We start from the raw sequence: 12,691 nt of genomic DNA, 5'->3' as shown, positions 1-12,691 counted from the left end.
TTGACTCGGACTACGCATGACCAGGAGGTTGATGGGTCTTGAGGTCGCTTTGCAACGTAACCAAAACTCAGTCAAGTCAACAGTCAGGGCCATGTTGCAAGTTGTTACAACAGGAGTCGCAACAGCTAATTTTGGAAGGTTCTAAAATTAATAGCCACGGAGATTCTAAAAGAGGTATGAGCTATATTTGGGACGCTGAGGCGTCTATATAAGCTACTTTGCTCTGAGATTGGAGGTGATACAGGAGTTTGAAAAAGTATGGGCACTAGACAATTTAGAAAGGGTAGTGATCTTTATTTGTGAGTGCGAGTGACAAAGTGTTTGTACTCATATTTTATCACCTCTTTTAGTGGATTGTTTGTCTCTGAGCTTGGCCTCCCCAGACGTAGGCGAGTTGATGCCGAACTGGGTAACCAATCTTGTGTGTCTCCTTTTTGTTTGGCTTGTGTAAAATTTCTATGAGCATTTAAGTGTTCTCTAAACCCACAAACCACACCGGTGGAACCAACAAGTGGTATTAGGGCTTTGGTCACCGTGTTCACTTTGGTTTCAAAGTCGGTAAGTTCCTAGCAAGTTCCATTGATGGCCAGAAAAGAAGAAGCTTTTGTAATACGACCGCCGTTGCTAGATAGATCAAATTATCCATACTTGGAAGGCACGTATGAAGGTGAAGAACAAATGGAGTTCCGGAAATATGCTTAAAGCAAATGCCAATGGGAAAGCACTCATTGCTATTTTTGGAGGAGTAGATGAGAACCAATTCAAGTATGTTGCAACATATGAATGCGCCAAGAATGCTAGGGACATTCTACAAAGAATTCATAAAGGTACAAATTAGGTAAAAATCTCCAAGCTCCAAATGTTGTTAACTGGATTTGAGAATCTAAAGAGGAGAGAAGAAGAGACTATCACCATATTCAACAGAAAATTGATGGATATATTAAATCAAGCATTTCAACTTGGTAAGAAATATTATGATAAAATATTATGATGCTAAAGTTGCTGCGATAGACGAAGCAAGGGGCATCAGAACTATGAGACTTGATGAGTTGATGGGATCCCTACAAGCCTATTAGATGAATCTGAATCCAGGCAGAAGAGAAGAAGATATAACTCTAAAGCTGAAGCAACAAGGCTGAAAGAGTTGCAACAAACTGTTGTATTTGAAGACAAAAAAGAGGACGATGAAATTTCCTTTCTGACCAAGGAATTGTGCAGGTATTTTAGAAAAATTCAGGAAGAAGACAAAGCAGAAGATGTAATCAACAATCATACTGCTTTACCAGTGTGATAAAAAAAGCTGAAGTTTTTAGAAATTTCAATGCTTTTGCAAGTCTAGTTACATCCTCAATAGCAACACTTGGAGAAAGTGATTGTGAAGAGGTTATTGAAAATGATCTTCTTCATGGGTATGGACTCATGCTAAATAAACTTGATAAAATGTTCATACAAAATGAAAGTCTTGCAAAAGAGTTGAAAGAATGTCAAGAAAGTTAAACGATGATGGAAAAAGACCATAAACTACATGAACAAAGAAAAAGCCAAAATTTATGAGATATCTTTTAAAACAAGTATAACTCAACATAATATTAAGACTGTAAAAGAGACATTATGAGTCAAGAAAGGCAAAGTTGAAATAGGTTGTATTATATTAAATGCTCAAGAATATAAAGAAGTGAAGCATAACAAGGTTAATAGAAGACATAGAAGACAAGTCCCCATATGCTTTCATTGTGGAAGAAAAGGCCATATAAGACCTAAGTGTTATCAACTGAAAGAAGACATAAAGAATGGTAGAGTATTTGGAAAAACAAAGAAGTGGATTCCAACATGTCATTATTGTGGGGTCAAAGGACACATTCATCCAAGATATTGGAAGATGAAGAAAGACTTGAAAGAAGACAAAAATGTCAGGCAGATACCATATACCAGAGAAAAGAAGAAAGAAACCAAGAAGATGTGGGTCAGAAAAACAAGATTAGTGGCTCAAGGATATACTTAAGTTGAAAGAGTTGACTTTGATGATACATTTGCACTAGCTGCACTCCTAGAATCCATCAGATTATTGTTAGTAGTAGCATGTTGTATGGGGTTCAAGCTACATCAAATGGATGATAAGAGTGCTTTTCTTAATCGAGTTCTAACTGAAGAAGTATTTGTGGAGCAACCAAAAGGATTTGAAGATCCTCAACATTCAGATCATGTGTTCAAATTGAAAAAGGCTCTCTATGGCTTGAAGCAAGCTCCTAGAGCTTGGTATGAAATGATTACAAAATTTCTACTTAAGAAGGGCTACCAAAGAGGGGGAGCAGACAAAACCCTATTCATCAAGAAGTCCAAGTCAGATCTTATGGTGGCACAAATCTATGTTGATGATATCATATTTGGTTTAACATCGAAAAAGCAAGTGGATGAGTTTGTTCATCTAATGCAAGAAGAGTTTGACATGAGCATGGTAGGTGAACTAAACTACTTTTTGGGTTTCCAAGTCAAACAAAGCAAAGAAGGAATTTTCATTTCTCAAACCAAGTATGCAGAGAACTTGGTGAAAAGATTTGTCTTGGAAAAGGCTAGACATATAAGAACACCCATGAGTGCAAATTAGAAGTTGACAAAAGAAGAGCATGGAAAATATGTGGATCCAAGTCTTTACAAAAGCATGATTGAAAGTTTGCTCTATCTCACACCAAAGGAATCTCATTTGAAAGCTATTAAACGTATCATCAGATATGTTAATGTTGCTACTGAATATGGAATTTGGTATTTAAAAGACTCTAACTCACATCTTACAGGTTATAGTGATGAAGATTGGGTAGGAAATATTGATGATGGAAAGAGCACCTCAGGAGAATGTTTTTATCTTGGTAACAACTTGGTCACACGGTACAATAAGAAGCAAAGTTCTATTTCACTCTCAACTATAGAGGCTGAGTACATAACTGCAGGAAGTTGTTCACACAATTGTTATGGATGAAGCAAATGTTTGAAGATTATGGGCTACAACAAGGTTTGTTGACTATATTTTGTGACAACAAAAGTGCAATTGATATCTCCAAGAATCCAGTCCAATATTCTCGTACCAAACATATTGATCTTCGACATCACTTTATACGAGATTTGGTAGAGAACAAAACAGTTGTTATGGATTATATGGCAATGGAGAAGCAACTGGTGGATATCTTTACTAAACCCCTTGATGCTACAAGATACGAAAAGCTAAGGGGCGAGATTGGCCTCTGCCAACTTTTATCACTATTGGGGACTGCAAATGACCTGCATCTGCTATAGTATATCAATATCATTTATAGCGGCAAGAAGGAGATCTAAAGACAAGGGGAGCTAATGGCCAAGAGTCCTGAAGATAATGGGAGTTGCAGAAGCAGTTGTAACATGACTTGCAACAACCAGTAAAGACTTTGGCATCAATTTTGTCACAAAGGGGGAGAAACTTGCTAGCACCAGACTGATTTCTTTTTTTTCTATTTAAGTTTTTGGATTGGTTGTTCCTTTGCTATTTGGTCTTATTGGTTTGGACAAATTTTATGTTCATCAGTTCGTTATACTTAATCATATTTGTCTCACTAGTTGCGGTATGTAATATTTTTTTCAAAACTTTGTAAGCAACTAGTTGATGTCTTGTGTCAGTCATGTTTTCTATTCTCCAGTGATGTTGTAACTAGATGTTGTAATAGTGTCAGTCTAGTTTGTGTCCTAGTCAATGTTGTAACTAGAAGTTGTAACATAAGTCAGTCTAAGTGCAGAATCAGTTGTGTCAAATTATGCCAAAGAAGGAGACTGTTAGTACAAATGCACTTTAATTGCCATGATTTGAAACTAAGACAAGGTGACGTGGCAACCTTTGTGACGTGGCATAAACAATGACATAGCAAGGAGTTTTGGCTTGAGACAAATATATTAAGGGATCTTGGTGGAGCTGTTTTTGGTATGTGTTACAACTTGAAGGCACGGTGACGTGGTAACCTTTGTGATGTGGCATAAATAAATAACATGGCAAGAAGTCTTTGCTTGGAGACAAATATATTAAGACAAGGTGACATGGCAACCTTTGTGACGTGGCATAAATAATGACTTGGCAAGGATTCTTGGCTTGGAGACAAATATATTAAGAGATCTTGGTGGAGCTATTTTTGGTATGTGTTACAACTTGAAGGCATGGTGACGTGGCAACCTTTGTGACCTGGCATAAATAATGACATGGCAAGGAGTCTTGGCTTGGAGACAAATATATTAAGACAAGGTGACGTGGCAACCTTTGTGCGTGGCATAAATAATGACATGGCAAGGAGTCTTGGCTTGGAGGCAAATATATTAAGAGATCTTGCTGGAGCTATTTTTGGTTTGTGTTACAACTTGAAGGCAAGATTTTATCAAGACCATATTTAGAGAGATTTGATTGGAGACTAAATATGGATGGAGTTTAATTGAAGAAATACCTATCAATGATATAATTAAAGGGTATTAAAGGTATGATTTGTAGATCTTTAATATGTATGATTGAAGATATGCCTATTGTTGGTATGATCGGCATGATTTATTGAAGATCTTTCTTATGAAGATTTGAAGGCTAAACTTGGGTGAATTGAAGATCAAGTTTGGAAAGTTTAGTGAATATCCACAAAGACGTGCGCCCCTTGCGAGGGGACTGCGTTGTAAAACACTAAGGAGGTAAGCTAGTTACCGGTAGTCCGGATCGAAAGATCTGGCTACATTGACTAGGACTAAGCATGACCAGGAGGTTGATGGGTCTTGAGGTCACTTCGCAATGTAACCAAAATTCAGTCAAGTCACCTGTCAAGGCCATGTTGCAAGTTGTATTACAACAGGAGTTGCAACAGCTAATTTTGGAAGGTTCCAAAGTTAATAGCCGTGGACATTCTAAAAGTGGTATGGGTTATATTTGGGACGTTGAGGCGTCTATATAAGCTACCTTGCTTTGAGATTGGGGGTGACACCGGAGTGTGAAAAAGTGTGGGCACTAGACAATCTAGAAAGGGTACTGATCGTTATTTGTGAGTGTGATTGACAAAGTGTTTGTACTCATGTTTTATCACCTCTTTTGGTGGATTGTTTATCTCCGGGCTTGCCCCTCAGAAGTAGGCTACTTGACGCGCGAACTAGGTTACCAATCTTATGTGTCCCCTTTTTTTTTGTTTGTGTGAAATTTCTATAAACGTTTGAGTGTTCTCTAAACCCACAAACCATACTGGCAAAACTAACAAATATAATAAACAAATAAAAATGAGACTCTTACGTGCGTGCGTCTTTCATATCACTTTCGGTTTACTCGTGTAAGTCCTTATTTATCATATGAACATGTCACAATGCATGTTGCGCTAGAAAAACTGGAGTACAAATTTATAGTTGATCAGAGTAATTATGTGTAAATCTCAATTTTAAAGTTGTATATGAAAATAAATATTTCACAAATAGTATGCATAATTTTGAGTTTTTTTTTAAATTATAAGAAACTCCATAAAATTTTTGTTAATTTTAGCTTTAGTCTATCTACAATTAATAGATTTATTCTTGATATTTGTACTCAAGTTTTGTCAACTATTCTTTTATTTTGGTCCATCTATGTTCTTATATGTATAGTTTACTTTTTTTAAAAAATAAATTACAGTTATGGTTTAGCTTTTTTGATATAATACCCTAGTTGGTCCCTCTACTTTTCTCTCTATTCTCTTTTGGTCCCTCTACTCAGAAATGCTCCCGATTAGTCCCTCTACTTTTGAAAATGTGCCCACTTAGTTAAAAATGATCCCAACCAGTCCCTCTACTTTTAGAAATATGCCCACTTAGTCCCTCTAAGTGGGCACATTTTTAAAAGTAGAGGGACTGATTGGAAGCATTTTTAACTAAGAGGGCACATTTTCAAAAGTAGAGGGACTAGTCGGGAGCATTTCTGAGTAGAGGGACCAAAAAGGAAGAGAGAAAAGTACAGGGACTATTTTGGTGATTATACCAGTTTTTTTAAAAAAAATTCTTTACTTTTAATATATTATTTTAAAAAATCCTTCAAAAAATGTCCGTTTCTCTGTCTTCCGTCTACTTTTCTCCTGTGGTCAATCCTGAGGTCTCTACAAGCTTTTATTGTCAAAAAATGTCTCCTTTTTCTTTTGCAATTGTCTCTTCTTTTTCATGCTCCTTATATAATTTAATTTGAACATTTTATAGACTAATATCATATGATATTTTTACCAATGAAAACAAATATTGTAGGAAACCATATGTAATTACAAAGAAAAAAACAATTATAAAATTAAATCTAGAAATTAAAGAAAGTTAAACTATCTTCTACCCTTTTTATTTTATTTTTGTTTTTATCCCAAGTCCGCGAACGGCTTGGACTCATGGACGTGGAAGAATTTTCTTATATTTGATTTTAAATATTTATTAAAGAATTTATATTTTAAAATAATGTAACAAAATTTAGTTGCTAAGACATAAATCTGTTTGTATTTTAGCTGATATATCTTTGTATAGAAAAATGGCTTTCTGGCAATCTAGCAGACCACAAGCTTTAAATTAGTTACTTTTAACGGTCTTCTTTTATAGAACTTAATTATTTAAATAAATTATTTAATAATTAATTTTAAAATTATTAATATGTTAGTAAACACAGTCACATGACTCATTAGCATCAATTATTTGCGGCCAGCTATATAAATTTTATTCCTCTACATTGATTTATTAAAAATTCGAAAGACTAGATAAATCAACATTTAACAAATCATGATTTCAATGAGGAAAAAATTGAGGTAGCCATTTGATAACTTGCAATTAGACTTTTGTTAGAACATGAAAAACATGAATTTTAATATTAACTTATCACTATCACTAATTAGGAAAATTTAATTATAGTTAATAAATCAAAGTTTGGTGAAACTTCTTCTCTTCAAAAACAATTTTAAGCTTCTAAACGTTTACCCTCATTATCCTCTCACTTATATTGTTATTGATTTCATTCTTTGTTAGTGTTAAATTTCTATCACTAATTAAGAAATTTGAAAATTTTTTATATTTTTTTAATATAACATCATTATATTGCTGGAGACCTAAGAATTCTATTCCTCAATGTGAAAATAAAAACCAACATTCTTTTTCTTTTTTCAAATATGGATAAACCAAAGATTCAAACACTGGATTTTTTAAATGAAATACTAACTCTTTGTTGTAATTTTCATTTTCATTTTCATTCTCATTGTTCTTACATAAATTTCCTCGGTTCCATCACTCCAAACATCACAAACACTGACATTTGTAAGATTAATTTTGTTTAGATTGATCCAGTGAAATACAAGAGTGTCTCATCAAGATACAAAGTAGTTTTGTAAGAACAAGGTTTGAGAGGTTTCTTCAAAGGATGGCCACCAACCTTGATAGGGTACAGTGCTCAAGGGGCATTCAAATATGGTTTCTATCAGTACTTCAAAAAGTACTATTTTGACGTTGTTGGACCTGAGAATGCAGCAAAATACAAGACTTTGATTTATCTTGCTGGTTCTTTTACCTCTGAGGCGATTGCTGATATTGCACTGTATCCAATGGAGGCTGTTATAGTCAGAGTACAGACTCAAACCCTAGTTTTGCTAAAGGTTTGAGTGAAGGCTTGCCAAAGATTCTTAGAACTGAAGGTCTTTCAAGGTATGTATTTGTTTTCTTTCTTTCCTTTTTTTTTATTTTTTGACCAAACATAAACAAATTACGTAAGTTAGGGGTGTGCACACTTGTACTTTTTTCTTGTGTGAGTTGAGATTCAAATATGTCTTCTCAACAATGACACAAACACCCTACACTAGGGACCCAGTGGCAACAGATCAACATATTAAAATATATATTAATTTTTTCTTCCACTTTTTTTAGCTATTACTTTATTTACCTTTTATTTTATTATTATTATTTTTTAAAAGATTTAAGTTTAAGTTTTAAACCGCCAAACATATTGTAGGCATTCAATTTAAACCAAATACTTAAGCAAATAAAATGAAAAACTTAGATTTATTTATTCAAAATTTGTAATTAGTCGATGTTAGACTATTAGATAATCTAATGCATCCCTTTGATGTTGATTCAACCAAAAGCTCAAGTTAATAGTATAAAAAACCTAAATTTGTATATTCAAATTCATATTTTTCTAATTAATCGATATTAGATTATTACATGCTCTAATGCTCTACCAATGGCCGATTTAACTCAAAAGATAGCTTCAGCTAATACAATTAAAAACCCAAACTTATACATTGAAGTCTAGATCTAATTATGTTGAATTTTAAACTCACAGACTGTACAAATGATTAGTTCTACTTTGGAGACACCAGATCCCTTCTAAGTCACTTTCTTCCTCATATTCTTCCTACTTTATTAAATAGCAATGAATGTAAATGTTAATGTTAATATCTTACATGCAGATGCGTACAATGATGAAATTTGCATCATTTGAGAACATAATGGAGTTGCTGTATAAGTATTCAATTACCACAACAAAGGAAGAGTGCAGTCAGCATATTCAACTTAGGGGCGTTCATTTCAGGGAAAGTGGGGGGAAGTGAGGGAAGTGGTATGATTTCTCCGACTTCTGATGTTCATTTGTGCTGAAGTGGGGGAAGTGGCACTTCTCCCTTTTCTGACTGAAGTGGATTTTGAACTAAACCCACTTTAGTAATTTTTTTACTGAAGTGGGGGGAAATGAGTCAATCCATAAAAACTAACTTCTTTTCACTTCTAAATTTTTTTTTTAACTCATATAACTTCATCAAACACCTAAATTCTTCGGTTCTATTATCACTTTCTGACAAATGAACACATAAGTCCTGGAAGTGATATCACCTCTCCCTACTTTAGGGAAGTAGCACTTTTCTCACTTCTTGACTTCCCCTCACTTACAGTGAAATGAACGGCAGTGTCAGCTTTGAATATGAATGGAAGTGTGACAAGAATCCCAGCTCCCGGTGGAGGCCTACCCTGTCGGAGAGGGAATTCCCTGAAATGTTCCCCCCGCGGGGTGGGGAGCGGGGAAAAATCCCTCCTCATCTAGCGGGACAGGGAGAAGGAGGAGAGAGCTCTCCCCACCAATAAAAATTTATTATTTATTTTTATTGTCTTTATTAAACAATATTTCGAAATGAATATAATATTTTTATATATAAAATCATCAAATATTTGTTTATTTTTAAATATTTGTGATATTTTATTAATAATGTTCTAGTAAATATAACTTTCATATTTAACAGGAATACACAGGAAACTATTAATTACTAATGGAAATTAACCAATAATTTATTTCCCTTGGTAATTAACTAGGGAATAACTACGGAATAGCAAAGCATGATTGAGCATCTATAAAATAACCCAGGCAATAACTAAGTAGAGTAGTCATTGTTATTTGTTCATAGCAAATCTCTGGGTGTTTTTATTTTTTAGGATTTTTATTTACCAAGAGATTAGATTCCATAGGTAACATTCGTGATCTTAAACATTACCCAGGAATTAGGTCGGGACCATAGCCATCTTGTTTTATTCCATAGCTAATCCCTAGGTAAATGTGAGTTAACTTGACTTCTTTAAAAGAGGTAGTTGTATATAGCATTTTTTTTTATCAAAGTTCTAGGCGAGGCGGGGATTCCCCCCGAGAAAGTGACCGGGGTGGGGATTTCTCCCCCGTTGGAAATTTTGGGCCGGGGAATCCCGGCCTTGCTCCTGCCCCACTTTCTATTCCTAGCTTTGCAGGTGACTACCTTGCTGTTATTTCTACTGACAACTTTGTCACTTTCCTCAATAATGCCAAGGGAGCTACTGTAAATATGTAAGCATCCCACCATTAAATGTTTCATCATCTATGTTATTTTTAATGGAAATAGTAATAATAATCATCAACGTCAATAATAAAGAAACTAGCTAAAAGTTGATAGCTCTTCTGTTTCTCTGATTTTCAGTTTGTAAACTGCAACTCAGTTGTGGTTTTTTGTCGCATGCATGAGGAAGAACCTTATTATTCTTCTCCTCCATGTAACATTTATAGACATTTTCGGCAGAAATACCTCCAAAGAGAATTTCAGTGGCCTTGTTCTTCACAAGGAGAGGAATTGCCTGGTTTCATCCCTCACATGTAGATGAATAAATACCAGTATCAAAGATCATCGACTTAAAAATATTGATAACAAGAATTCCAAATATTAATAGAAGCTGGCCAGAGAGAAAAAGAGTTAAGTACCAATTGATCCCTCTAATTTTTTGAAAATTCAAAGTGAAAGGAACATTTTGGAAAACAAATTCAAAATAGTTCCCAGAAAACCCTACATGAGTAAACTGTTACGTTATTGTAATGAACAGCTTAATAATGAAGTGAATGATTCAGTCCACGAGAGGAATAGCTCAACAGTATGGCAATTCTTTCAAACCAAGGGTCTATTGAATTTTCAATGAAACACAAGGAACAATTTAAACGATAACGCAAAATAATAATTTAAAAAAAAAGCTTTGTGACATCAATCCTCTTTCACATAATTGCAAAACCATGCATCCGTTGGCATGTAGCTGCCTTGAACTTTGAGTAAGTTGAAAGACTGCCAGTACCATGTAACATAACTCATTGTTTCCCATGACTTGCAGCTTTGGGTAAGCAATTGTGTTCATATAGTCATTTAGAGGAAAACTACAATACAATGAGATCATTAAATGGCCAACAAAGCTCTGTTGGTGATGATACAGCACTGGGAGAAGAGAAGATGAAAGTGTTTGATGAAATGTCCAAGCTACACTGAAAGTGTTTGTGAAAATGTGAGGAGAGAGAGTTTCTCCATTCAACGAGGTCATGAGAAGGTCAGCAATAAGAGGGTTCAGGTCTTTGCTTTACCAACTAATCACACACTAGTCTTCATTACTATTTAAATCAAAAAGATAGTGGAGACAGGATTACATCACACACAGCACCCATTGGGTGAGACGCAATCTAGAACCGGATTGGGTACAAGATAAGCAACCATGCTCCAGCATTGGTTGGTTGCTAACTATGAGAGATCAGGATAATATTATATCCTTTTATCTATCAAAACAAACTAACTTAACAGTCAACAAGTTACACCATACATAAGTAAAGGCACCCATGCTACATCTTGACGGAGTACAGCCCAAGTGAATAGTGCCATGCTTTCCTTCCTCGTATTCACGCATCCTCCATACCTGCACGTGAACACTGGAATGAACGGTGACTCATCAAGCCTCCAACTACCTCAGTCATGTCTCACCATGCCGAGCACCAGAATCCACTTCAGTTAGACCTTCAACACCCCCCTGTGATTGAAGTGTGGTAACTCCAATAGATCTTCTCAACACGCAATGTCTCTCTGGTGGTAAAGGCTTTGTGAACACGTCAGCCAATTGGTCATCAGTAGAACAATGATGCACAGAGACTTGTCCATCAGTGATAAGTCCACGAATGAAATGAAAACGCACATCAATGTGCTTAGTCCTCCCATGATGAGCCGGATTCCTAGCAACAGCAATCGCAGATTGATTGTCACACCACAGCCTTGTCGCATACCCAAATACCACTCCACAATCTTGTAGAATCCTTCTAAGCCAGACGATTTGACATGCTGCCGAAGTTGCTGCAATGTACTCGGCTTTGGTTGTGGACAATGCAACAATTTCTTGTTTCTTTGAACTCCACGAAATCGGGCTTGAACCAAGTGAGAAAAACACACCTGTAGTGCTCTTCTGATCTGACTTGCATCCTCCCCAGTCGCTGTCGGAGTAGGCAACAAGAACTCCCTTATCACCATGAGAAAACCATAAACCATATTCCAATGTCCCGGCCAAGTATCTCACTACTCGTTTTGCAGATGAGTAGTGATCCTTGCTAGGAGAATTCATGTACCTGGATAAGTAATTCACTGCATAACATATGTCTGGCCTGGTATGTGTGAGATAAATCAGTTTTCCCACTAGACTTCTGTACAATCTTGGATCATTGAACATCTCTGAATTGTAATCCCTTTGTCTATCACTCACTCCCATCGGAGTTGGCATTGACTTGCACTGCTTCATGTTCAATTGTTGTAACAAACTTTCCACATAATTCTTCTATTTGATAAAGATCCCATCAGGTCTTTGCGCTACCTCGAGGCCAAGAAAGTAAGTCATAATTCCCAGATCTGACATCTGAAATGACTCCTTCATTTCAACTTTAAACTGATCAATGAGAGAAGTAGAAGAGCTGGTATAAATAATATCATCAACGTATAAGCTTATTAATAGACTATCACCATTCTCTTCTACTTTTCTATACAGGGTGTGCTTAGATTCACTCCTCAAGTAATCATGCTCCCTGAAATGCAGATCAATACGCCCATACCATGCGCGCTGAGCTTGTTTTAATCCATACAAGGCCTTCCTCAGTCGATAGACAAGATGCTCACTCCCTTGGACTTCATATCCCTCGGGCTGGACAACATATACTTCTTGTATCTCGCCATTGAGGAACGCTATCTTGACATCAAAGTGATAGACAGGCCACCCTGTATGAGCTGCAAGTGCCAACACAACTCTCACGGTCTCAAGGCGAGCGATGGGGGAGAAAACCTCTTCGTAGTCGATGCCAAATTTCTGAGAATACCCCTTGGCCACCAACCTGGCCTTTTGCCTCACTACCTGTCCTTCGGTATTACAC

The 12,691-nt window shown here is 35.9% G+C and overlaps 1 pseudogene; it reads left to right on the top strand.

The window, feature by feature from the left end:
• Positions 1–2,086: 2,086 nt before the first annotated feature.
• Positions 2,087–10,784, top strand: LOC120282788 (annotated as a pseudogene).
• The last annotated feature ends 1,907 nt before the right edge of the window (positions 10,785–12,691 follow it).

This window comes from Dioscorea cayenensis, chromosome 18, assembly GCF_009730915.1.
Source record: "Dioscorea cayenensis subsp. rotundata cultivar TDr96_F1 chromosome 18, TDr96_F1_v2_PseudoChromosome.rev07_lg8_w22 25.fasta, whole genome shotgun sequence".
NCBI lineage: Eukaryota > Viridiplantae > Streptophyta > Magnoliopsida > Dioscoreales > Dioscoreaceae > Dioscorea > Dioscorea cayenensis.
The sequence above is the reverse complement of the archived record's forward strand: the minus strand, read 5'-3'. Positions and strand labels throughout refer to the sequence as shown.